A 25092-nucleotide genomic window follows, 5' to 3' on the forward strand; every position below is an offset into this window, starting at 1 on the left:
TTTTCTTTATATATTTAAGTGCTCTGGTATTTGTTGCAGATATGTTTATAATTTTTATATCTTCTTGATGAATTGACCCATTCACATAATTTATCCTTTTACATATAATGTCCTTTTTTCTCTCTTGAAACAGTTTTTCACTTAAAGTTTATTTTTTTCTGATAATAGTATAGTCACTCCTAATCTCATTTGGTTACTATTTTCATGAAATATCTTTTTCCATTCTTTCACTTTCAACCTATGCAGCTGCTTAGATCTAGAGTCTATTGTAGATATCATGTAGTTGTATCCTCTTTTTTGTTTTTTCTATTATGCCAATCAATGTCTTTAGTTTGGAGAGTTTAATTCATTTACACTTAAAGTAATTATTGATAGGGAAAGACTTACTATTGCAATTTTGTAGTTTGTTTTCTCTATTTCCTTTAGGGTTGTATTTTGTTCCTCATTTCCTTCATTTATGTTTCCTTTGTGTCAGGTTGCATTTTTTGTCATGATATGTTTTAATTACTTTCTCATTTCCAGTTGTGCATATTCTATAGATATTTTGTTTTGGTTACAAGGGGAATCACATACAAGGTTAAAGTTATAACAATCTATTTTAAACTGATACTGTTTAACTTCAATCACTTTTATTTACTCACAAATTACATCTTTATATTATATATTTATAATTAATATTAGATTTATAATTATACATTTATAATTTATAATTATATTAGAGCAGATTTATAATTAATTTTCTGCATTTATCTTTTAAATCCTAGAAAAATAAAAAGTGGAAGTAAAAAACAAAATTATAATAATACTAACTTTTATATTTGTCCATGTATTTACCTTTATTAGAGAAATTTATATTTTCATGTGGCTTCGAGTTACTGTCTAGTATCCTTTTATATTAACTTGAAGAACTCTTTTTAGCATTTCTTGCAGGCCAGATCTAGTGGTAATAAATTTCCTCAGCTTTTGTTTATTTGAGAATGCCTTAATTTCTCTCTCATTTTTGAAGGACAGTTCTACTAGACTAGTCCAACCTTCACTTCTCAGTTGACAGTTCTGTATGTTTATTTACTTTCAACATTTTAAATATATCATCTCACTGCCTTCTGGTCTCCAATGTTTCTGCTGAGAAATCCACTCATAATCTTATTGAGGATCCATTGTATAAGATGGCTCACTATTCTCTTGCTCCTTTGAAGATTCTCTCTTTATCTTTCGATAGTTTTATTACATTGTGTCCTGATGTGGGTCTCTTAGTGTTTATCATACTTTGAGTTCATTGAATTTCTTGTATTTGCTTATCCAACTCTTTCTTCAAATTTGGGAAGTTTTTGGCCATTAAGTCTTTTTTGTGTGTGTGAGGAGATCAGCTCTGTGCTAACATCTGCCAATCTTCCTCTTTTTTCTTTTGCTGAGGAAGACTGGACCTGGGCTAACATCCGTGCCCATCTTCCTCCACTTTATATGAGACTCCGCCACAGTATGGCTTGCCAAGCAGTGCGGCAGTGCGCCCCCGGGATCGCAACCAGTGAGCCTTGGGCCGCTGCAGCCAAGCGCATGCACGTAACCACTTGCACCACTGGGCCGGCCCCTTGGCCATTAATTCTTCATGCAAGTGCTATAACTCTTTCTCTCTCTTCCTTCTGGGACTCCCATATTGCACATATTGGTCCACTTGATAGTGTCCAATAAGTACCTTAGGCTCTGTTTATTTTCTTTATTCTTTTTTCTTTTTGTTCCTCAGAGTCAATAATTTCAAATGACTTGTCTTCAAGTTAGTTAATTCTTCCTTCTGCCTGTTCAAGTCTGCTGCTAAATCTCTGTAGTGTATTTTTCAATTCAGTTATTGTAATTTTCACCTCCAAATTTCTGTTTCTTCATTTTTATAATTTCTATCTCTTTGTTGATATACTCATTTTGTTCATGATCATTTTACAGATTTTCTTTAGTTTGTTTTTCTGTTTTCCTTTAGCTTTTGAGCATATTTAAGACAATTATTTTAAAGTCTTTGTCTAGTAAGTCTAATACCTGTGTTTCCACAGAAACAGTGTCTGAAGATTTATATTGTCCTTTGAGTAAACCATATTTTCCTGTTTCTTTGTATTCCTTCTGATATTTTGTTGAAAACTGGGCACTTGAAAAAATAGCCATTTCCCCCAGTCTTTTTAGACTAACTCCATGAAGCTGAGGACATTCACTAATTAGCAGGGAATATTCTAATTCTTGGGATAAGTCCAGCATGAAGGCTGAAGGTCTTCTCATGCTTTTTGGGACCTTGTTTCTTCCCTGGGTCTCTGTGTGCTTTTTCCAATTCTTGAGTATATCTGGCTGCTTTTAATTGTCTTAATTTCCCTGTGTCTCACTCCTGCTTCTTCTTAGGGCCTTAATTCTCTACTAGTAATCTCTTGTTTCAGGAATCTGCAGGTTTGTAATCACTCTGTGGCTTTCAGCAGCCATGCCCACTGCCTCTCGTGGTTTTTCCCAGTCTGAGCTCTAAGTTAGGTGATATAGAGATCAATCTCTCCAGAAGCCCTGAGACAAATTAGAATGCTGCAAATTAGGTCTGCTCTGCTCTCTCTCTGGTCGAGAGAAGTTAACGGAGGAACAGGCCTCTGCTTTCCCTAAACCCCAGTGTGTTGTGGAGGAGGAGGGCCAAGGGCAAATAAAAACACCATGAAATTTCCTACCATTTGAATGTGGAACTTTCATGATTGGATATTGATTTGGTTGCTGTAGATCTCTGAGTGATTTGCAGAGATTCTATGAAGTTATTTTCAGCAGTCTACTTGTTTTTTAAATGTTTCTGTGGAGGAATGAGGAGTTGGACCTTCCTAGTCCACTCTCTTGTTGATTGAGTATCACTACAGCTTTGATTCTTGAGAGGTATTTTTACCAAGTATAAAATCTTTGGACTTTCCTATCTTCTCTTGCATTTCTTGACATCTCCACTTGGTTGGCATGTTGCTACATATATCATCCTTGTTTTCTTTCCTTTGTAAGTGATTGGTCTTTTTATCTGGAAGATTAATGATTTCTGTGATCTCTATTTTTAAGTCCAGTAGTTACAAATATCTATCTCAAGATTCATCATTGAGTCAATTTAGCAAGATATTAGTGGACCTTTTTGAAATGTTGATTCAGGTCATTTTTGAATTCCAGAGACTTTTGTTTGTTTATAATTCAAGCAATTTGATTTCAGGCAATTTGCCTCAGTTCAGGCAATTTGATTTCAAATGTGTGTGTGTGTACTACAAGTCTATTAAGAAATAATCCATATACCACACAATTCACCAATTTAAAGTGTATAATTCAATGGTTTTTAGGATAGTTCCAGAATTCTGTAAGCATCACCACAATCTAAATTCAGAACATTTTCACCACCCAAAAAAAGAAACCTCTGCCCATTAGCAGTTACTTCCTATGCATCTCCTCAGCCCAAGACAACCATTAGTCTATTTTCTGTCTCTAAAGATTTGCCTATTCTGGACATTTCCTATAAATAGAAATATACAATACGTTGTCTTTTGTGACTGGCTTCTTTCACTTAGCATATTGTTTTCAAGGTTAATTCATGTTTACTGGTTTTAGCTTATTTGTGGTCCATTTATATTCTGAGTTGTTGACTTTCTGGTTCATAGTGTTCTTTCATTGCTTATTTAATCTTTTTAAATTTATATTAGAGTGTTTTATTATAATTTTTCTCTGATTCATAATTGTTGCTGGTGTGCATTTTCATCTGCCAAAAGGTTTTGACAGTCACTTTCTGCTCTCTTCTTGTAGTAGATCTGATGTAGATACTGTATGAGTTTTTCTGTATATTTTTTAAGTACCTTTTATTTTTCTGAAACATTAATTATAGTTAATTATATGTAGATGAGGCTGAGCGGTTTGAACGGCTTACTAAGATTCTTAGTTCACGTTTACTATATTCTGATGACACAATGAATTTTCTTTACTAATTGTTGCCTTTATCCTGTGTGTGTTGGTGGTAGGGTTGTTTCTGAAGTTTTCATATTTTTCACTGCTTCTTTTCCTCTCTCTCTTTACCACCAAGCTTCCAAACAATGACTCCTCTTCAGGTGTCATCTATGATTCCCAAAAGTGATGTTTTCTGACTTCTTTACCTCTGACTCCACACGTGTTCCAGTCCTTTCTTTTTGGATTCTTAATTTACTGCCTTTGTTCTGATCCACAGGTATTTGACATGTTCTAATTTTTCTGTCACTCAGACTTTCTCCTTCAAGGATGATGCCATCTGTGTTCTCCTACTGTAAGGACTCTGTTCAATTTTTCATCAATAACTTTCCCATTTCTCCACTTAGAAAAGGGCTACAGAGTAGGCTATACTGATTTTGAGTGTTTTCCCCATTATACATCTAAACTGGAGTTTTTAGCAAACTGTTTCTCCTAATTATGCTCCAGGCATAAGTTATATTGGCTTTATTTATTTGGAGGTTGCGTGGGAAAACTTTATATTTAGGAGCCAGTCATTCTATCTAATATTTTCTTAAAATAGGATATTTCCCCTGCTTTGTTTTGTAAAATTATTAGATTCATTGTGATAAACAAACGAAATGATCTTACAACGATAGTTTTATCTAATTCTTTATATCATTGCCCTAGCATTTGACCAATTTTACTATCTTAAACAAGAAATATTGTAGATTTGGGCTAAGTGTTTGAGGTAGAGATTACTAGTGATCATCATTATATGTATTTTTCCTTTTCTTGTATGAAAGAGACTGCATGTTCAATAGTTCATGTTCAATAGTAGGGTCACGTGAGTATTTCTGGTCATTAAAATGTAAGGAGAAGAAATGTGTTATTTCTAGGCTAAGACAGAAAATAAGTCATTAGAGAGTTCTATTCTCTCACTCTTGCCCTTCCAGAACAATAATGGAGAAGGCTTTACCTCATAAGAGTAGAGCTGTAAGATGGGAGTAGTTTTAATCATTGAGTTTCCACATGGGAGACAGCTTTTGTTGAGAAATACCTGAAACCCCACTGAACTTAGAATGAGTAAGAAACACACTTTTGCTTCATCTAGTCATTGAGATTTTGGGGAGTATTTGCTACTACAGCATAGGTCTAGCCTATCCTGACATATATAGTTTAGAGGTTGAAACAACCTCCTCAGAGCAAAAATAGGTATATAGGCTTCCATTTTTCACAGAGAAAAAATAGAATTGAACCTCATAACTCAAATACTCATTAAACTAGTGAAGTTCTTTAGTGGAAAAAGTTAAAGGAAAGTCCTCATACATAATGCAATTAGGAAACCAAAAGCTTCTTGTGTCCTTCTGGAAGTCACATTTTTCTATATATAAACTGTCAAGCAAAATGACGTACTATTTAAAGTAAAAATCTGCTACTTTATTTAGTATCTTAAAAGAATGAACAGCCAGCAATACCTATATACCAAGTCTGCTGAAAAGAGACATATTGAAAATCGGACATTTGTGAGCAGTACTTTACAAGACCTTTGCACATCTCCAAATTTGTGAAAATCACTAAAATATATAAACCTTCTCATAAAATATATTATTTTAATGAACATTTATATTAAATTTCAAAACAGCAAGGTAAAAAATATTGTATTAATTTGATTCTAATTGACTTAATTTGATACTGAATTAGTTTGTTTTTTCCAGTAAATAGACTATATTCTATAATTTAAGGTATCATTATTGTAGTAATATTATTTATGAACTTAAACTGAATTAGCAAAGCTAAAACAGTAATGGTAAATAATTGTGATTGCTGCTGTACTTTAAGTGTGTGTGTTCACTACAAACAGCATGAATATATATTTAGAAGCACATATTCTGGAGAGAAGTCAAGATGGAGGTGTAAGCAGACTCTGAATGCACCTCTTCCTGTGGACACAGCCAATTTACAACTACTCGTGGAAAAATTACCCCTGAGACAGAACTGAAAGCTGGATAAGAGGAACTCCTGCAAGAAAGGACAATTCTAATTGAGGTGGAAGAGGCAGAAACTTCCTTCTGGGGAGAAAAAACACCACCTTCACAAGCTGCCAGCTTCATGGCCGCCGAGAGCAGCCCAAAGGTAGGCAGCCCTCCCTGGAGGAACGGGGCCCTGAGCTGGGGAGCAACCCTGCTGTGGGCATTCTGTGGACCCAGCACAACTGAGACGAGTGACATAATATCTGACTTTGCCTGCTACTAAAACATTGGGGAGTATCCCCAGAAAAGCTGGTTCACAAAGAAATTAAAACCAGCTCTTAAAGGGCCCACACGCAAACTCACCCATTTCAGAAAGCAATCGAAAATCACCAGAAAGAAAGGTGCACAGTGCTTTGGTGAAAAGAGACTCACCTGATAGGCTCTGAGTGCATTGCAGTGAGAGGTGAGACATCGCCAGGGACTGGGACATAGGCAGTGGCCATTGTTGTGGCCTAGTGTGGGTGTGCTGACACAGACGCCATTGGAGTTCTCCCTGGGGCCTGCTAGCCCAGGTCTGCCCCACCCACTAGAGCACTGATTTAATCCAGCTCAGCCAGGGCAGGCAGCCCACCCTAGAGATTGGCCCCACCCAACAACAAGCCCTCAGGCAACTTGTGGGACTGCATAGATTGGTGACTGGATTCCCTGCAGCCTGGCAACTGAGCCGACTTCAGTGGGGCAGGGCATGCACAAGGAGCAGGTGGAGAGTGTGAGGCCGTGGTGGAGTGTGTGGGGCTCCCGCAGTGGAGAGATTGGGTCCACTTCAGGAGGTTGGGGCATGCACATGGGGCAGGACTGTGTTGACTGTGTGTGTGGACCTGGGGGTGGCAAGGCTTGTCAGCTGCAGAAGACTTGTGCTTCTCAAAGACCCACATAGGGGGTTTGCCCCACCTTCCAAAGCCTGAAACAATTGGGTGCTCCTGTGCCTGAGGCCAGCCCCACACAGCTGCAATCCTCAGAGAGCTGACAAGAGACTTAAAGGCTGGAGGCTTATAACAATTGTAAGGCCCCGAGCCTAACAACCTGCCACGCTGGGGGCCTACTCACTTAAAAGAAATACTGCAACACAAATGTGGTATTAGAACTTGCAGCCAACTGTACTGGGGCTCCCCACACCTGATAAAGAGACTGAAGGGCCCACAACAACTACAAGCAGCTGAGCATTACAACAGCTGGCCAGGAGCATAACTTGGCCTCCCTGGGCACCTACAGGGAGGGCAAACAGACCACAACAGAAGGACACACGTATCCCACATAGGACTCACCCCTGGAACATTGAGAACTGAGGAACCTCCTAAGGCATCACTTATATAAGGTCACCTATCCAAGAGCAGAAGACGTAGTTGACCTACCTAATATGTAGACATGAGCACAGGGAAAGAGGCAAAATGAGGAGGCAAAGGAATACATTCCAAGTAAGGGAACAGGACAAAACCCCAGAAAAAGAACTAAGTGAAACAGAAATGAGCAACCTACCCAACAGAGAGTTCAAACAAAGAGTGTTAAGGATGCTCACTGATCTGGGGAGAAGAATAGATGAACTCAGTGAGAATGTCAACAAAGAAATGGAAGATATAAAAAAGAACCAATAAGAAATGAAGAATACAATACTGGAAATGAAAAATTCACTAGAGGGACTCAAAAGCAGAGTAGAGGTTACAGAAGAATGGATCTGTGAGCTGGATGAAAGACTAGAAGAAATTACCCAAGGTGAACAGGTAAAAGAGAAAACAATTAAAAAGAGTGAAGACAGTCTAAGGGACCTCTGGGACAACATCAAGCACACTAACATCCATGTTATATGTGTCCCGGAAGGAGAAGAGTGAGACAAAGGGGCAGAGAATCTATTTCAAGAAATAATAGATGAAAACTTCCCTAACCTAAGGAAGGAAACAGACATCCAGGTACAGGAATCACAGAGAGCCCCAAACAAGAGAAACCCAAAGAGGCCCACACCAAGACACATCATAATCAAAATGTCCAGAATTAAAGAAGAAGAGAGAATCCTAAAAGCTACAAGAGAAAGACAAGTTACATACAAAGGAAACCCCATAAGGCTATCAGCTGACTTCTCAGCAGAAACCTTACAGGCTTGAAGAGAGTGGCATGATATATTTAAAGTGCTAAAAGGAAAAAACTTGCAGCCAAGAATACTCTACCCAGCAAGGTTATACTTCAAAATAGAAGGAGAGATCAAAAATTTCCCAGACGAGCAAAAATTAAAGGAGTTTGTCAATAAGAAAGCAATGCTACAACAAATGTTAAAGAGACTGACGTAAGGGGAAAAAAGAAGACCGCAAATAGGACAAATTATCTATTTCCATGATAAGAGGGTAATGGATACAAAGGCACAAAAAAGAGGTTAGATATGATATCAAAAACATAAAATGAGGGAGGAGGGGAGTTAAAGAGTAGAGCTTTTAGACAGAGGTCAAACTACAGAGACCATTAATTCTGTATAGAAGAAGAAAGGAACAGAGAAGGACTACTGAAACACTGAGGAAAAAAAAAGTTAAAAAATGGCAGTAAGTACATACTTATCAATAGCTACTTTAAATGTCAACGGACTAAATGCTCCAATTAAAAGGCATAGGGTGGCTGATTGGATAAAATAACAAGACCCATATATATGCTGCATAAAAGAGACACACTTTAGACCTAAAGACACTCAAAACCTGAAAGTGAAGGGATGGAAAAAGATACTCCACGCAAATGTCAATGAAAAGAAAGCTGGGGTAGCAATATTCATATCAGACAAAATAGACTTTAAAACAAAAACTGTAAAAAGAGACAAAGAAGGGCATTACATAATGATCAAGGGAACAATCCAACAAGAGGATATAACACTTGTAAATATCTACACACCCAATGTAGGTGCACCTAAATATATAAAGCAATTATTACAGACATAAAAAGAGAAATAGACAGTAACACAATAATAGTAGGGGACTTTAACACTGCACTTACACCAATGGATAGATCATCCAAATAGAAGATCAATAAGGAAACATTGGCCTTAAATGACACACTAGAACAGATGGACCTAGTAGATATATACAGAGCATTGCATCCAAAAACTGAAGAATACACATTCTTTTCAAATGCACATGGAACATTCTCCAGGATTGATCACATATCAGGCCATGAAACAAGTCTCCATAAATTTAAGAAGATTGAAATAATACCAAACTTCTTTTCTGACCACAACGGTATGAAACTAGAAATCAACTATAGGAAGAAAATCAGAAAAGCCACAAATACGTGGAGATTAAACAAAATGCTGCTGAACAACGATTGGGTCAACGAAGAAATGAAAGGAGAAATCAAAAAATACGTGGAGACAAAGGAAAATGAAAATATGACATGCCAGAATTTATGGGGTACAGCAAAAGCGGTTCTAAGAGGGAAGTTTATAGCAATACAGGCCTATCTCAACAAACAAGAAAAATCTCAAATAAACAATCTAAAAATGCACCTAAAGGAACTAGAAAAAGAAGAACAAACCAAGCCCCAAATCAGTAGAAGAAGGGAAATAATAAAAATCAGAGCAGAAATAAATGAAATAGAGACTGAAAAAACAATAGAAAAAATTAATAAAACCAAGAGCTGGTTCTTTGGAAAGACAAACAAAATTGACAAACCTTTAGCTAGCCTCACCAAGAAAAAAAGAGAGAAAGCACAAATAAGTAAAATCAGAAATGAAAGAGGAGAAATTACAACAGACACCTCAGAAATACAAAAGATTATAAGAGAATACTATGAAAAGCTATATGCCAACCAATTCCATAATCTGGAAGAAATGGATAAATTCTTAGAATCATACAACCTTCCAAAACCGGATCAAGAAGACATAGAGAATATGAATAGACCAATCACTAGTAAGGAGATCGAAACAGTAATCACAAACACCCCCAAAATAAAAGTCCAGGACCAGACGCTTCCCTGGTGAATTCTACCAAACATTCAAAGAAGACTTAATACCTATCCTTCTCAAACGCTTCCAAAAAGTTGAGGAGGGGGGGAAGCTCCCTAACTCATTCTATGAAGCTGACATTACCCTGATATCAAAACCAGACAAGGACAACACAAAAAAAGAAAATTATAGGCCAATATCACTGATATACATCGATGTAAGAATCCTCAACAAAATACTAGCAAATCGCATACAACAATACATTAAAAAGATTATACACCATGATCAAGTGGGATTTATTCGAGGTATGCAGGGATCGTTCAAGATTCGCAAATCAATCAACGTAATACACCACATTAATAAAATGAAGAATAAAAATCACATGATCATCTCAATAGATGCAGAGAAAGCATTTGACGAGATACAGCATCCATTTATGATAAAAACTCTGAACAAAATGGGTACAGAAGGAAAGTACCTCAACATAATAAAGGCCACATATGACAAACCCACAGCCAGTATCATCCTCAATGGTGAAAGACTGAAAGCTATCCCTCTAAGAACAGGAACCAGACAATAATGCCTACTCTCACCACTCCTATTTAACATAATACTAGAAGTCCTAGCCGGAGCAATCAGGCAAGAAAAAGAAATAAAAGGGATCCAAATTGGAAAGGAAGAAGTGAAACTGTCACTATTTGCAGATGACATGATTTTATATATAGAAAACCCTAAAGAATCCACCAAAAATCTTTTAGAAGGAATAAACGAATACGGTAAAGTTGCAGGGTACAAAATCAACATACAAAAATCAGTTGCATTTCTATACACTAACAATGAAGTAGCAGAAAGAGAAATTAAGAATACCATCCCCTTTACAATTGCAACAAAAATAATAAAATGCCTAGGAATAAACTTAACCAAATAGGTGAAAGATCTGTACACCAAAAACTATAAAACATTGCTGAAAGAGATTGAAGAAGACACAAAGAAATGGAAAGATATTCCATGCTCTTGGATTGGAATAATTAACATAGTTAAGATGTCCACACTTCCTAAAGCCATCTATAGATTCAATGCAATCCCTATCAAAGTTCCAACAACATTTTTCACAGAAATAGAACAAAGAATCCTAAAATTTATATGGAACAACAAAGACCCCGAATAGCTAAAGGAGTCCTGAGAAAAAAGAACAAAGCTGGAGGTATCACACTCCCTGATTTCAAAATATACTACAAAGCTATAGTAACCAAAACAGCATGGTACTGGCACAAAAACAGACACACAAATCAATGGAATAGAATCAAAAGCCCAGAAATAAACCCACACAAGTATGGACAGATAATCTTCGACGAAGGAGCCAAGAACATACAATGGAGAAAAGAAAGTCTCTTCAACAAATGGTGTTGGGAAAACTGGATAGCCACATGCAAAAAAATGAAAGTAGATCCTTACCTTACACCATACACAAAAATTAACTCCAAATGGATTAAAGACTTGAATGTAAGACCTGAAACTATGAAACTTCTACAAGAAAACAAGGGAAATATGCTCTTTGACATGGGTCTTATCAACATATTTTGAAGCACCATGTCTGACCGGGCAAAAGAAATAATAGAAAAAATAAACAAATGGGACTACATCAAACTAAAAAGCTTCTGCACAGCAAAGGAAACCATCAACAAAACGAAAAGACAACCTAACAATTGGGAGAAGATATTTGCAGACCATACATCAGATAAGGGGTTATTCTCCAAAATATATAAAAAACTCATGCATCTCAACAACAAAAAAACTAACAACCCAAGTAAAAAATGGGCAAAAGTCCTGAACAGACATTTCTCCAAAGAAGATGTACAGATGGCCAACAGACACATGAAAAGATGTTCAAAATCATTAACTATCAGGGAAATGCAAATCAAAACTACAATGAGATATCACCTCATGCCCGTCAGAATGGCTATAATTAACAAGACAGGAAACAACGTGTGTTGGAGAGGATGTGGAGAGAAGGGAACTCTCATACACTGCTGGTGGGAGTGCAAACTGGTGCAGCCACTATGGAAAACAGTATGGAGATTCCTCAAAAAATTAAGGGTAGAACTACCATATGATCCAGCTATTCCACTGCTGAGTATTTATCCAAAGAACTTGAAAACACCAATGCATAAAGATACATGCACCCCTGTGTTCATTGCAGCGTTATTCACAATAGCCAAGACTTGGAAGCAACCTAAGTGCCCATCAAGGGACGAATGGATAAAGAAGCTGTGGCATATATACACAATGGAATACTACTCAGCCATAAGAAATGATGAAATCCAGCCATTTATGACAACATAGACAGACATTGAGGGTTTTATGCAAAGTGAAATAAGTCAGAGGGAGAAGGTCAAATACCGTATGATTTCCCTCTTTATGTAGTAGATAACAACAACAACAAAGAAACACATAGAGACAGAGATTGGATTGGTGGTTACCAGAGGGGAAGGGGGGAGTGAGGAGGGTGAAATGGATAATTTGGCCTAAGTGTGTGGTGATGGGTTGTAATTAGTATTTGGTTGGTGAACATGACGTAATCTATGCAGAAATAGAAGTATAATGATGTACACCTGAAATTTTTACAATGTTATAAACCAATGTTACAAACCAATGTTACTGCAATAAACAAAAAATTAAAAAAAAAAAAAGAAACACATATTCTTCCATTATTGAATGGTTTAATTCTAACTGAAATTTATTCTGCCTATGGCTCATCTCTTTGTGTTTTCTACCTTGGTAGGGAATACTTTCTCAGTTATGTATTCAACTGATGCCTCCTTTCCTATTTACTTCACATTCTGCAAATTAAAATGCTTCTTAAATTTCTTCAACCAACCTTTGCTCATAAAATTGGTTGCTTCAAATGCTGTGCTGGTACCTTCTTCACCTGTGGTTATATGGAAACATTTTTTTACAGGCTCTGGCTTCTTCCTAACTTATATCTGCATCCAGAATCACACGTCTCCTATGCACATCTTCATACCACACATTAATGATCTTTTTAACTTTCATAAATTGTTCTCTTTTTAGCTATGAACAACTCTGTACAGGCTGGAACATTTTATGAAAGAATTTCTATGTATGTCTATACAGAGCATGTAGAGTTCTCTGAGTCACAACCAGATTTATCAAAACCTATATTCTAGTTAAGAAGCTTCGCTTTCATAGTTTCATTTCCATATCTTGCAAAAAGTGCTATCTTGCTTTTCTAGGTGATTCTCAAAAATACATATTATTATTTATTATTTTTTTCCTTAAATCAGGGTACTAGATATAGAATGAATAGTTGAAAGGAGCAAAGCTGTACTGAACATAGAAATGAGCAAAGCTGTACTGAAACAGATTTAATCATTAAGTGAAACGATCCTATAATAGAGCCTCAGGTGTTCCACAAAAAAATTACAAATATATAACTATCACATTATAAACACACATGAGTGCATAAACACATGTACATCATAGAATTCCTCAGTCTCTGCTCAATACTAAAACAGTTGTTTTTAATTTACCTGAATACCAAGAATGTAGTGTATTTGTATTTAACATACCATTTTAATAGAATTTGGGTAGATTTCAAACTATTCTCATCCCTATAGCAGGGAGGGATAAGCAGGTAGGCACTTGTTTCTGTTCTCTAACTCCAGGTCACACCAACAAACACTGGTCTTTTTTAATATACAGGTCTCTTTTACCTATTTTACATATTTGTTTTACATAAAAAACAGGTTACACAATAGTTACTTAAAGATGAAATCCATTTTACTGAAACAGCAAAGGTACTACAAGCTTTTAGTTCATTTGTGTTCTATTTTATCAAATATTGATTTAAAAAGTAGACTATCATACCCCCAAATTTGATCACCAATGAGATAGTCATAGAACTAACAATTTATTGAAGAATAACCTTTTCCAATATTTTTCAAGATTGTTTTATGCTCCAAAACAAGACTAGCAATACCTTCAAGTTTCTTAAAATGGAAATTAAATTTTTCAAAGTTTTTAATCATGTATTTTATTCCAGCTTCTCTTTTTATGACAATAAGCTAATATAGAATGGATTTGAAACTGTTCTTTTGCAGTCAAATGTTTTCAAACGCATTTAATTAGGCTATTTTTTTTCAGTCTGGTATCAGCATATATGCTCCAAATCAAATCAAACACTCCTGATGAGGCATCTAAATTTTTTCCTCTTGTGCAGGGTACTCTGTGAGCTGAGCACACTATAATCTGCAATTCGTCTTCAGAATTTAATATACTAACAATGCAATTCAGCAGGTACTATAACGAGAACATTTGTAAAAGTGCATAAATTAATGAATTTCTGAGTATTTTTCTCATTCACATGAAGACTGGTCCCTGAGATTTGGGTATCAATTTTTTGTCAATATATTATTCAGTCAGATATGGGTTACAAATTTGTTTCTTGGCAAAGTCATTCTCTAGTCTAGACCAGTGGTCCTCAAATATAAACTCGTATCAGAATTATTTCAGAACCATTATAAATATTTAGATGTTTGCCTGATTTCCTCTGGTTTTTATTCAGCAGTTTGGAAGTTATTTCACAATATTTTATAAGCTCCTTCAAATAACTAGTTTGAATACCAACATTTAAGAACCTTTGCTCCAAACAAAATTCTAACCATTTGAATACCATACCAGGAGTCAGAAGAAACACAATCAGCAATAACTCGGCACTTCAACTTTTGTTTTCATGCCTATATTTCGGATCTTCTTCTTCCTTTTTTTCCCAAGGACCACCTGCTTTAGTGTCTGAGAGTTTGGCAGTTTGATCAAAAAGCAGCTTCCGGCTACCTGCTCCTCCCATACTCAGTAACGAGGCTTGGGTAAGGCCCAGTATCTTCATATATAATAAGTTCCCCAGGTGAATCCTTATGACTCAAGTCTTCCAATGATGGGTGTGGGGTAATTTTCATTTATTCCAGTGAATATTTTGACTTATTATCACTCCTAGTATTTCCCTTGATTTCTCAAGACAGATGATTTTCATTATCCTATATCACACCTCAGACTTGATTACGTTTCCCCACCCAATAATAAGATGGAAGACATGCCACAAATATAATTCTAAAGACTGTTAAGGGCCACATTAATTAAAAGGGTACATCCTTTCTCAGATTTACAAGGGCTCTTTCTCCTAGTAAAGAAAGGAAAAGAGAAGAGAAATGAATGAACACTTCACTTACCATCTCCCCCCTTCACATATTTAATCCTCCACATAACCCAGTCTTTATTAACCGTGATTTGCATTTAAGGAGACAGATTTCCCAAGATTATAGGTAATTTGACCAAGTTCATGACGTCAATAAATGGCAGAAGTGAGATACTAATTGAGATCTTCCTGATGCCAAGTCCCATGAACTATTTATTGCACAATGCTACCAAAAAATGTGGTGATAATAGTGGAAGAATGGAAACTTCTTATGTAATGCTAGACTTGATTCATTATTTGATCATTCTCTTGGTAAGACTCGTGCTGCAAATATCTGAAATTTTGTTTAATACCAACATTAAAATCTGCAGCTATTTTAAACTATATCCCCATTAGACCTATGTCCTAAAATTATTTTATTATTGTGGTATGTTCCCAATTTCTTAGAATATTGAAACAAAAATTTTAATATTTTAAGAAAATACTGCATTAGCAGTACTTCAGGAGATGAATTTGAAGGAAAAAAATGAAACAAAATCTGCAAAGGGTTTTCCCAGAACATTTGTGAAATAAGAAGAAAACCTACTAACTTTTATCATAATTATATAAGATACCTCTCATGCTCATCCTCCCTCTATCAGATAGACATATTAAATGTAACATAATACAAGTTTATCAAATTATAAACTGTTTATTATGTAAAGACTTTGATATAAAACTTGGATTGTTTTGATAAAGTGTCCCCTGGTATTGTGTTTAGTACTCAAGTTCATTCAGATCCTAGTACTGAGTACTATGCTTGAGTGCATCATTTAAGCCATCTTTAAAAGGCACATTTCAGAGGGTTTAAATTTTTTTTTATTTTTGTATTCTTCTTTAAGGTAATGTTTCTATATCAGAAATCTTAATATTGTGTAAATCTGCTTAAACCAATACCTTCTATTTATTTGTAATCCACGTTAGACTAATGTAACCAATGTGGTATTACGGCAGCAATCAGACTTTGAAGCCTATAAATCATTTGCTTTGCTTTTCCTGTTCTGAATAATTTGAATATTTCTTATTCTCATTTCTTTTTCTTTTTCTCCCTCTATTCTAATCTCCTTATGTCATTTTGCTTTTCGTATTTCTGTCCATTTTCCCAAAGAACTATGCTTAAGCAGAAGGTTAAGCTACATTGGCAACATATAGGCATTTCTATCAGCCGACACAAAACGTACACTAGCCCTTGTCAACCCTAATCACACTGACACTGTCAAGTGCTGTGCATTTACAATAGTTTAGTTTAGAGCACTTCAATTATAAATCCTGACAGTGGCGTGAATATAGGTTTACAGAAGAAGCCGCTAAGTAGATACTTCTTGGCATACGAAAGGGATAACTTGAATGAAAGAAACGCCCTGTGTACACTCTTTAACCATATAAATTCAATTTTGATTACATGTGAAGGCTTAAAATAATTTCATTTTAGATTAAGTGTTCTGAACTCTTTGTGATTATTGCTCTATGACTGATTTTCAAACTTGGTGCATTTCGTCTAATTATTGTAATTCTCTTTATAATGCATTCTATTGTTACAGCCAAATGCTACGCTCAGTAAGCAAGCAAAAGAATCATATAGGATATTGAGAAATTAATGGCTATTATTTCGCAAGTAACAGATTATTTTAAAAAGATTATTTTGTATTAATCTTTAGCTTTTTATACACAAGTTAAAGTAACATATTCTTTTAGATTACCCATTGAATATAAATACAATTCACTTTAACAAAACATAATGTATGGAAATATAATTTATATTTTTGTTAAAATTGGAGACAACTGTTTACTTTTAGAGAAATAAGAGGTCCTAGGTTCTATTACAGATTACACTATTCTAACTTGAGATTTTGGTAAGCCACCATATCTCATTTTCTTCTAAATTCTGCAATAATAAAATGAAGTATATAAAACTTTTTTTTAGAAAGGGCCCATGATATAGATCATAAGCACTTTGAAAAAAAAAATTGTACAATGTGAATAAACCATCCTGGATAACTGATTTTGTTCAGCAATCTTTTCTTTTGCTATTTTATTTTAACCTTTTGTTCACATAGTTAAGCATTGTTTCTGCTTCTTTTTCATCTAAAGCATGTCCATTATTGGCATATATTTGGAATAAATGGATTGTGTGAGAAAAAGTGTAACAGAAGGAAATGCACATAAGAGCCAAAATCTACTACTGTTTTTTCCCCTCTAGCACCTAGAATACAAGCATTGGCTTTTCCATGGATTTAAACTGAGCAAAATATTTAAGATCAGGGTAAATATATTGTGTAACTGATTATTATCTCATATTACAGATGTCTAATATACCATGTTCTTTCTGCTTTTGCTTATAATACCCAGTAGGGCTGTGCTCCTGTCTAGAGGCTCTAGGGATGAATCTAAGCCCAAGCTCATTCAGTTGGCAGGATTCATTTTCTTTCACTTACAGGACTGGGAACCCATATCCTTAGCTGTCAGTGAAAGGCTGGTCTTTGCTCCTACAGGCCCCCTGCCTTCCTTCTCATGTTTACCATGTATCCCACCTTGGTATAACAATGGCTGTCTCTCTCATGCTTCAAATATCTCCCCTTCACTTGCACTCTTCTGATGGATTCCCAAAATAAAAGGGAAATCGTTGCCTTATTAAATTTTTCTTACCAAATTTAGTAATTTTGGTGTACAGTATTTGCACCTATTTTGTTACATTTATTTTTTTTTTGTATTTCTTATTTAATATAACAATTTTCTGAGAACAAATCTATAGAGTCAATACATTGTTGTTTTAAGCCTCCAAGTTTGTGGTGATTTTTTACAGATGCCTCAGGAAATGAATACATCATGTATATGGAATTCTAGAGGAGGCAAAACTAATCTATAGTCTCAGATGGCAAACATTGTCTGAATCAGGTATTAGGGAAGGGTGGCCTGCAAAGTGACACATGGGAACTTTTGGGGGAGACGGAAAATGTTATATATCTTGACTATGGTTATGGTAACATGACTATATATATATCTGTCATAACTCATGGAACTACACAACTAAAATAATGTTGATTACACTTCAATAAGTTGGAAATATGCTTCATGAGTTCATTGCTCATTTAATCTTATAGGCAAATCACTACATTGCCTGTAGGCTATGTGGGTAGGACAAAATGGACAGAGATGAAAGTAAGGTTTATTCTTTCACTACGGTCAAGTCCTATAAAGACACCGTGGTCTCACTCTATATGCCTGGATTTAATCAATATCTCAAAAGAGGTGTGTAACCTGGGAAGCAGTGAGATAGTAACCCTTGATCTCAGAGGTGTTCTTTGTTGGCTCCCTAGTGGGTCACTACCTTTATTTTGCCTTATCATTGTTGAAATTTGATTATAAATCACCCCAGCTTCCACACATATGACAAGTCACAAACAATAATAAAACAATTTTCTTTGTTTTGAAACAATTTTCTTTGTTTTGAGTAACAGAAGATGGTCAGTCAGAGAAAGACAGTGGAGCAATAACCATGACCAGCCTGTGTTGTTTTTTTTAATAATGTCTCTGAGCATAGCTGAGGCATCAACTTACTACTCTAATAATTTTGCAAGGGATACTGAACAATTGATTCTACTAGTAATTTGAGAAATATTTATTACCTCCTGAGTGGCCAAAATGTCAGGACATTTGCTTATCTCTAAATGAGGAAGACATTGATTACTGTCATTGACTTTGACATGAGGGAAAGAACTTTTACATAATAGCACAAAGACATAGATAAAAATTGTTTGTGAAACATTATCAGCATGAAGATGAGATTAGAGCAAACGATAAAGAAATACTAATTAGCAAACAGGCCTTTTGATTTACTTTAAGCACCTCTCCCCACTCTCTCTCCTTTCACCTATCTTGATTTTGTTACTTTTGTGTGACTCTAAACATTACGTTTTGGCATGACCAGAAAAATTTCCACCCATTTACATAATTTTATAAGTTAAAGCAACCATGTCATATACCAGAACTATGAGAGATAGGGACGCCCCATAGTTTACCTCATAGAATTTGAAAACTACCTTCATGGTATAACTTTTGAAAATGATAACATGAGGACCTTTGTCTCAAACCTTAGCATCTAGAGCTTAGACTTGGCCTTGTGGTCATTTTCACAGGCCTTTTAACTGCTTGGCCCTAATATATGTTTTCTTTTTATTTTACAATGTACATATATAATGTTGCAAAAAAAAAAAAACAGGCACAGGATCAGATTTAGAGTGTAACCAGGAGAAGCTACCAATTATTTTAGGGGAATACACTTCCCAGAGTAAATTATATATGATAAAAGAATACAAATGACTATATGTCAGCTTAGTGAAGAGGCTGAGGCAGGTGGGTTCCAGCAGAGAAACCATATATACAGGTGCCAGGTAAAATAATATAGTAAAAGAGTATAGTACTTTTAAAGAACAAAAAAATCCAATATTACTGAAAAATAGACCTTAGAATGAAGAGTTCTTGGAAGATGTAGCTGGAGAGACATAAGAACAACAAGCAAAGAAACCAAAGGAAAGAGTTATAATTTGCCTTATGCTGAGAGTAATGAAGCGTTCATGGGTTTTTACCAAGGGAGTGAAACGTGCAGAAGGTCTTCCTGTGCTAGAGAAATTAAGGGACTTTACAAACTTGAGATCCAAGGTAGTGTCTTCTTCACATCTACCATTATTTAGTACAGAAAGTAGCAGAAGTAGATTGAAGGAAATCAAAGCTCCCGTGACTGTCAGGGGTTATGTGTGCAGTTTGAGGCCAAATCCATGAAGGAGTAGGCTGGGGTCTATAAGGCCAGAGAGTCAGGCTGTGGAAACTAAATATTATGAACATTGAACATTCATTGCCCTTTTTTCTTATAATAGAAACCTTTTTTTTTTTTCTTTCAGGAAGAGTCACTCACTCTTTTGATATGAAACTTACCTTTCATGCCTACGGAGATAAATTTGAAACCCAGACTGGCCAATCAGAGTATCCATAATGATTAGCTCAGAGGTGGACACACAAATTAAGCTGAAGCAGAGTTATTTGGAGCAATTAAGATGGATACCAAGGGAAGACATTAGCTTTTATTATACATTAATTGCCAGCTAAAAGAGCATTGTAAGTCTAAAAGTTTTGTTAGCAATTTCCGTCATAATATAGTTAACTGATTTTATTTAAGCTGGTTTGAGATTTAGTGCTGTCACTTACAACTGTAAATATCCTAACTGATATGTGTATTAATGGAAAAAAATTTGCTTTGTATCAGAATGTAAAAACATTTTAATGGATTATAAATATGTCTATAATGTCATATAAATATATGTCTATATGGTATAACTCAAGATAACTATAATTTATAACAGGAAAAATAATAATCAGAGTATATTAATTAGAGGCAAAGTAATTAAAATCACATAGCCGACATGTATTGAGTATGTGTCACATGCTGAAATGCAGACATGAGATGAACTGACACATTTTAACAATTTAAGGTCACATCTTAATGGTATATACAAGTATTTAAAGCACATGGAAAATCCATGAAATTCATTATTGTGTGTTTATTTAAGAATCTTCACTCCAGCCTTTCTATTGAAGTTCTGTTTCAACATTAGATCAAAAATAGTTTGTCCTGAGGTAGCATAACATTTCAAATGTGATATTTGCATTCCATATAAGATTAGTGCAGGAGCCTTAGGATTTTCTGAGTCTTTTGTGAAGACTGCTTTGAAGGCCAAAATGCATATCATTGTATTCTAGGTAATATATCTTGCTCTCACTCATGAATTAAATATCATATGGCAACTATGTAATGATGCATGCAGTGAATACACCTGGACAGTACATTGATTGGTCAGAAGAAATACATTGGGAAATGTACGTTATGGTATCAACATTATCTATTTTGCACTGGAGAGGGTAAAAGGAACAGTTTGACTTTAACTGCGTAACCCCTGCCCTAAGGAAGCACAGATTAGTGCCAAAAGAGACCATCTTGGCCCACGACTTCTCACACTGGGGAAAGTGAGAGCAAGTGAGTGAACACCCAGATTCCCCATCCCAGTGGGATGCTGCCAAAGATGCCCATTTCTTCTTTGCCCCATCCAGAGTACTGAGTTATGAGCTGCACGAAGATGCTGGGAGAGTGGTAGATAGGAGTCTCATAGGGCATTAAAGGGATGCAGATCTGAATCCTACTAGCTGCATTGTGGACTCCATCAAGCAGCCTGCCCACGAGCCAAAGAGGATGCCTCCACCATGGATCCTCCCAACTGGCCCATGGGCACCCCCACTGCTCTGTGCATCTCACCCACATACACCCCAAATTACATGGCCAGCTCCCTATACACACTCCAGATGGCAGCAAGAATGAGCTTTGGCAGATGGCTAGTGAGCACGTGCAGAAAATTGGCAGAATCTGTGGGCCAGGAAGAAACCACAAATTTGAGCTTTAGCATCACCATTGGGAAAGCAAATGGGAGGAGGTCAGCAACCAGCCTGGCATGTTGCAGGATAGAGAGAAGCCATATAAGCTTAAGAATTCTGCCACAAGAGGAAGTAAAAAGTGTGGAACAGATGTATCCAGAGAATGTCTGAGAAGGCCTGAAAATCCCTAGCAGGGTGGTGGGAAGGTATTTCTCTCCTGAAGTTAGTCAGTAAAGACTGGAGGAAGTGAGTGCTACAAATGAGAAGACAGCAACGGAAGACTTCAATAAATGTGAAAAATCAAGTAAAGAGGACACCAACAAAAGATCACAATAATCTTTCAGTAACTGATCCCCAAAACATGGAGACCTGGGATTTACCTGATAAAGAATTCAAAATAGCTGTTGTTTTTCTTATGATAACTTTTAAGATCTACACTTTTAGAAACTTTCAATATACAATACAGTATTATTAACTATTGGTGGTCTAGTAGCTAAAATCTGGCACTCTCACCACCAAGGCCAGGTTTGTTTCCCAGTCAGGCAACCACACCACCTGTCTTCCCTGGTCATACTGTGACAGCTGCCTGTGGCTGGGATGCTGAAAGTTATGCCACCACAGCTCTGCTGTACACAAGGTCGCTAGCAATCCAAATGTACTGGATGGCATTAACAGCAACAACAAATTATTAACTATAGTCACCATGTTGTACGTTACATCCCCAGGACTTATTTTATAATCGTAAGTTTGTTCTGTTTGTTTCCTGTCCTTGTCCAGCCACTTTGTTCTGCATGGCGGGGAGGGCCCAGAGCCCAGGCTGAGGGTGCAGCCGCAGCTGTCCCCAACACACTGCCCAGAGAGGAAGAGCGCCACGATGGCAAGGACAGCGCCTCCCTCTTCATGGTGGCAGGGATCCTGGTGGACCTCAACCAGGGAGGCCCGGCGTCTGCCCAGGCTCAGCGCAGAGGGGCACCCAGGCCTGGAGGAGAGGACCCCTCGCCGCCCCGCATCCCAAAGCCTGCCTCCCGGGGTAACGAAGGCGCGGAGGCCGCGGCCCTCAGCCCCCGCGCGGAGCGAGGCTCAGATCAACCGAGTCCGGGCTGGAGCCCCACGTGGAGCCGGGCCTCAGGCAAAGACGCCGGCGTGGCCAAAGTCGCGCCGACCTTGAGTTTCCGCATAGAAAGCACAAGTGCCACTAGGAGGCCTGCGAGGAAGCTTACAGGAAATCTTCGCACCTCAAGGCGCACCCGGGAACTCACACACCTGACAAACAGTTTGCGTGCAGCGGCCGCGACTGTAACAAGTAGTTCCCGCGCTCAGACAACCAGGCACCGCCCTACCGCTCGCGCATGCGCGAGAAGTTCAGGGGCCCCATCTGGAAGGCTTCCCGCGCGGCGACCACCTGAGGAAGCCCGCGCGCTGCCACGCGCATGGCCGCTTTGCATGCTGCAGCGGTGCAGCCCGGCCTCGCGGAGGCGCCAGCAGCCCCGCCGTCAGCCGGCCCCGCTCGCCCAAGATCGCCACCCATCGAGGCCACCTGATCACTGGTCCTGGTACCGAGAGCCGCCGCCATCCTCTCCCGTGAGCCCCGCGGCCTCCGCCATCTGTCCTGGGCCCAGACCTGAGGACCTTCCTCCCTTACTACAGCCATGAGCGGACGCTCTCCCTTCCTCTCGTGATTCCATATCTTTTCCTTTTGTAATAAGAAAGAAAAGAGAACTTTATAAAATCAACAACAAAAAACAATTTTCTTCACCTCAGATGTCAAAGTAAATGTGTAAAAAAACCAAAAAAAAAAAAAATCAGAAACCACCATCCGCAAATTGCACGATAGACATATCCACGAAGGTGGGATTCAGCGGTGTTGAACCCCCCCTCTCTCAGGCATGGACGTGTTCCAGAGGTCAGCGAGGACACCCCCTTCCTGCCGCCTTACTCTGTACCTTGGTTTGCACTCTGGAGTTTTCTGTTAGGTTCGGAAACACACCGGGGACAAAGCAGGAAAAGTACCGCAGGAGGAGCTCAGCGTCCAGCCTGCAGGTCATCGATTCGGAGCGGACGTGGTCACTGACATTTGTGCCTCCAGAGCAGTTTCCTAAGCGGAGGGCCCTGCGTCTGCCTCTTCCCGCCCCCCCGGTCCAGCCTCCAGCCTCTGCGCCGCGGCGCCGCCAGGCTCAGAATGCAGAGGATTCTGAGGGACAGGCCGCCTCAGAAGAATGCCGACCCGCAAAAGGAGCCCTCCACCCGGGAAGACCGCAGAGGCTTCCCCTCTCCGCGGCGCCCTGCCTGTCTCCCTCTCCTGCCTCCAGGAGCCTCTCTCTGGGGCCTTTCGGGCTACTGGAAGCAAAGATGCGAGCTCTGGTTGGCAGCTCATTGCACCATCCGCCTTCAGATGTGACAAGCCCAGGCCACACCCGCCCAACCCTCGGTCCGCTGGAGGTAAATGCCCCGCACAGGGATGCCCGCTACTCTGTCTCCCTGCAGAAGGCACATGGGGGTCTTTCACTAGTATATTACACGGTTTAATACCACGTCGGTGTTGCCTTCTCAGTCACCACCCACCCCCACGTCAGCATCAAGTGGGAACCTATGCCCTCAAGCCCGAGAGTGCAGCCCTTGGACGCCTCCTCCAGCAGTGTTGCTGGCTACCTGCTCTTTTTTTTTTTTTTTGGTAGAAATTTAGTTATCACCAGAGATAACTTGGACACATCTTGAGATGTTGTGAAGGAAGGTGTGGAGTACTTCCCTAGGGACCAATTTTCACAATGATGAAAAAAGGGTCAGTTTTCAACAAAACAGTCCCCAACAAATGTGATTCAGAAACAGGGGTAATTGATAAAGTTGACAGATTGTGCCTGGGTCTCCATCTCCTGTGCTAAATGAGGGAGAAAAGCAACAGACATGATAGCTATGTTTAGCCATGGAATAGAATGACATAGATTCTTCCCATTATGAACTAGGATCCAGGCAGCTGCAGGAAAAATGATCAAAGCAGGAAGGAGCAGTATCTCAAATATAGAGAGTTGGCTTGATCTCTTGTTGACTAAAGTTACTTCTCCAATGGGATAGAAACATAAGAGGAGGGACTTCCCTTAATGACTGTCCATATTGTCTCCCGTACTGTTCCATTTCCTGCAGGTGCTGAGGAGGCAGCAACTGGTTGGTTCACAATTCCCATCCAAGAGTTGGGAAGGTGGGCAGGAAGCAGAGTTTGGGAAGCCATGAGTTATTGCCAAAGCTGAAGAGCACGGGCTATGTGGGTGAGATCATTTAAGTCCTTGAAAAGGAGCCCAGGAAGCTGAAAGAGTTTGTCTAAGGCCCAGAAAATGGAAAGTGGGGCTCTCTCTGCTGGGACACAGGACCAACACTGTTAGGATGCCTCCTCTCCTCAGTGGACATGTAGCATTTTTCTAGTCCCAGAAAGTGCTTAGGAAGTGCTCACCGTTGGCATAGGAGAAGGTAGAGATTATGGAATGAGCCAGGTAGAAAAAGTACTTTCTCACAGGCATTGGCCATCTTTCCTTCTGGGGGGAACTGACACAGAG

At 38.2% G+C, this 25092-nt stretch overlaps 1 pseudogene; it reads left to right on the forward strand.

Moving 5' to 3' along the window:
• Positions 1–22953, forward strand: part of LOC131409221 (Krueppel-like factor 13) — a 46058-nt pseudogene extending 23105 nt beyond the window's left edge.
• The last annotated feature ends 2139 nt before the right edge of the window (positions 22954–25092 follow it).

This window comes from Diceros bicornis, chromosome 8 (assembly GCF_020826845.1).
Source record: "Diceros bicornis minor isolate mBicDic1 chromosome 8, mDicBic1.mat.cur, whole genome shotgun sequence".
NCBI classification, from domain to species: domain Eukaryota; kingdom Metazoa; phylum Chordata; class Mammalia; order Perissodactyla; family Rhinocerotidae; genus Diceros; species Diceros bicornis.